The 3545-nt window shown below is 42.5% G+C and overlaps 1 pseudogene; it reads left to right on the forward strand.

Moving 5' to 3' along the window:
• Window positions 1-1345: 1345 nt before the first annotated feature.
• On the forward strand, window positions 1346-3272 carry LOC114493002 (annotated as a pseudogene).
• Window positions 3273-3545: the final 273 nt, after the last annotated feature.

Here is a 3545-nt window from a genome sequence, read left to right on the forward strand (position 1 = left end):
TGCCTTTTACAGTTTTGATAAGAGTGACTTGAAGGAGACATGCAGGGTATGATGACAATGTACACACAATGGGGACCTAACAAACATGGAAGGTCAGTGAAGATTTCTGTCAGAGCTAAAGTTTAAGCAGAGAAATAAAGTTTGAATAGGAATTAGCTAAGTTAGGAAGTGTTGGATGAAGTGGGTAGGGCTTGGGGAAGGAACGAGTATGACAGCCAGGAGGTAGGAAGTACTTTAGCCCTTTGTAGAAATCTTAAGACAACCAGAGTTCCTTAGTTACAGTGAGTGGAAGATATTGGTAAGAGACAAGATTTCCCTTTCTTTCTCCAATGCTAAGAGCAAGAACTTTCAATGCCCGAGGATGTCTAATTTTACCAAGTGTGTCCATCTTGACAACCTTTTAGGAAGAGGATAGAGGGAGAAAACAGATGTGTTGAAAGAAGAGGATATGGGGTAATTTTGGTGCATGCTCCATAAATGCATTGGAAAACCACAACTTTGCCTCATTTCAGCTCAGTGTTTCACCTTTTAAGCTTCAGTGACTAGTCACAGATGCAAATAACATATCTAGTTTTTGAGTCATTCCCACCTTTTCAAAATCCATCTGAAGACTGGTCATTTTTCCTTTGTTGCATGCTTAGAAAGTTTTCAGAAAAACAAGCCAGGCAGAGCACTTGTATGTGCATATTTCCCTCTAGCCCTGTGTTTGCAGTCAAGTGGGCCAACTCTCACTTGTCATATTGAATCCTTTATTACAACAAAATATTATTTTAAAGCTGCACTAACAGTAATTAGAAGCAATTGAGTTTTATCAACTAACACAAACTATGGGATTTTGAACCTGGATTTTAGCTGGTATTTTAATGAAGTGTGTGTTAACAACCCCAAATCTTCTGTCAGTCCAGCAGCTGAGTTGCATATACAGACCTTTTCTAGAGGGACCATGTGTTAATGCTCAGAGGCGTCAGGATCATGTGTTGGCTCCACACATCCACTCTTCACAGAGCTGTCTCTCGGGACTGTTTTATTATTTTTTCTTCTTGCAATGAGTATTCTGATAATCCCACATTTGTTATTATAAAATTTTGGAGTTAAAGATGATTGTTCCCATGTGCACATTTTAATAACAGATATTTAGATGTGAGTTGTGATGACATTTTTTCTTTGCTCAATTGTCTCATTTCAGCCTGAGATGCTAAAAGGACACATGGTCCAGAGTGTTAGGACTTGTTCAGTGAAAAGTAGGAGGTTGAGAAGGGAAAAGAAAAAAGAAAGGAGAAAGATGATTCCCTAATTTGAAATAAACGCTTTTAGTGAATTAAGAATCTGGAGGAAGCAGAGAAGCTTCTGTCTCTCAGCTCTGGGTACCTTCTTCTGCATCACATTGCCATAATGGGCCATTGCCCCATGATCATGCTCAGCCAGAACACAAAGTGACAATCTGGAAGAAAAGTTCAATCTGGAGACATAAGTGCTGCCAAGACTATTGCAGACATCATTTGAACATGTTTGGGACCCAAGTCCATGATGAAGATCCTTTTGGACCCAATGGGAGACATTGTGATGACTAATGATGGCAATGCCATTCTTCAAGAGATTCAAGTTCAGTATCCAGCAGCCAAGTCCATGATTGAAATTAGCCAGACACAGGATGAAGAAGTTGGAGATGGGATCACATCAGTAATTATTCTTGCTGGGGAAATGCTGTCTGTGGGTGAGCACTCCCTAGAGCAGCAGATGCATCCAACTGTGGTGATCAGTGCTTACTAAAAGACATTGGATGATATGATCAACACTCTTAATAAAATTAGTATCTCCATTGACACTAACAACCAAGATATGATGCTGAACATTATCAACAGCTCTATTATTACCAAAGCAATCATTTGGTGGTCCTCATTGGCTTACAACATTGCCATGGATGCTTTCAAAACTGTACAGTTTGAGGAGAATGGTCAGAAGGAGATTGACATCAAGAAACATGCAGGGGTAGAAAAGATACCTGAGGGTATTATTGAAGACTCGTGTTTTACGAGGAGTCATGATTAACAAAGATGTGACCCACCCACAAATGCAGCACTATATCAACAACACTCACATTGTGCTGCTGGATTCTTCTCTTGAGTACAAGAAAGGAGAAAGCCAGACTGACATTGAGACCAACCACATGAGAGGAAGATTTCACCTGAATCCTTCAAATGGAAGAAGAATATATCCAGACGCTCTGTGGAGATATTATTCATTTGAAACCCAACATGGTCATCACAGAAAAGGGCATCTCAGATTTAGCTCAGCACTACCTCATGCAGGTCAATATCACAGCCATCCACAGAGTCCGGAAGACAGGCAATAATCACATTACTAGAGCCTGTGGGGCCCGGACAGTCAGCTGACCAGAGGAACGGAGAGAAGATGATGTTGGGACAGGAGCGGGCCTGTTGGAAATCAAGAAAATTGGAGATGAGTATTTTAGATCTCCAATTTTCTTTACATTCATTGGAGATGAGTGTAGAGACCCCAAGGCTTGTACCATCCTCCTCCAGGGGACAAGCAAAAAGATTCCCTTGGAAGTAGAGTGCAACCTCCAGGACGCCATGCAAGTGTGTCACAAGTTCTCCTGTACCCTAAGCTAGTGCTAGGGTGTGGGGCCTGTGAGATGGCTGTGGCCCATGCCTTAACAGAAAAATCCAAGACCATTACTGGTGTAGAGCAATGACCATACAGGGCTGTTGCCCAGGCCCTAGAGGTCATCCCTTGAACCCTTATCCAGAGCTGTGGAGCCAGTACCATTCATCTACTTATCTCCCTTCAAGCCAAGCATACTCAGGAGAACTGTGAGACCTGGGGTGTAAATGGTGAGATGGGTACTTTGGTGGACATGAAACAACTGGGCATTTGGGAGCCACTGGCTGTGAAACTGCAAACATACAAGATAGTAGTTGAGATGGCAGTTCTGCTGTTGTGGATTGGTGACTTCATTTCGGGCCACAAAAAGAAGAGTGATGACCAGACCTGGCAAGGCAGGGCTCCTGATGCTGGCCCAGAGTGAGTGGTGGGCAACATGACCTCAACACAGAGACAACAGTCTCCCCCTTCACTGAACCAGACTGCTGGGACACTGTGGGTGTCTTTGTTTGGAAGGGATCAAGTCAAGGGCCAGCCCTAGTCCCTTTCTGTCCAAACTCAGTTTGCAAAGGGCACTAACATGTAATTCTTCTCTGTTATAAGCTTTACGTTTAGTTTGCTTCCTATGATTAAATCTAAGTCATTTGGGGGAAAAAAGAATTTGGAGAAAGCAGAGCAGATTCCCTTTAGAAAGAGAGCTCCAAACCTTTGCCAAAGGGCTCCTCAATTAGACATTTTCAAAGAATAACCTGCTCAGTACTTATGCCTACACAACCCATAAGTGTGAGGGAGTTAATACCTATGGGACCTTCCTTGGCCAACAAGCAATGAGAACTGACAGCTTCCCCATTTCATCATCTGAGCTGATGAACTGGACACACATTTTAGAAGAATCCTCAGATAGGCACATGAAATTGAGA

Source organism: Phyllostomus discolor, chromosome 1, assembly GCF_004126475.2.
Source record: "Phyllostomus discolor isolate MPI-MPIP mPhyDis1 chromosome 1, mPhyDis1.pri.v3, whole genome shotgun sequence".
NCBI classification, from domain to species: domain Eukaryota; kingdom Metazoa; phylum Chordata; class Mammalia; order Chiroptera; family Phyllostomidae; genus Phyllostomus; species Phyllostomus discolor.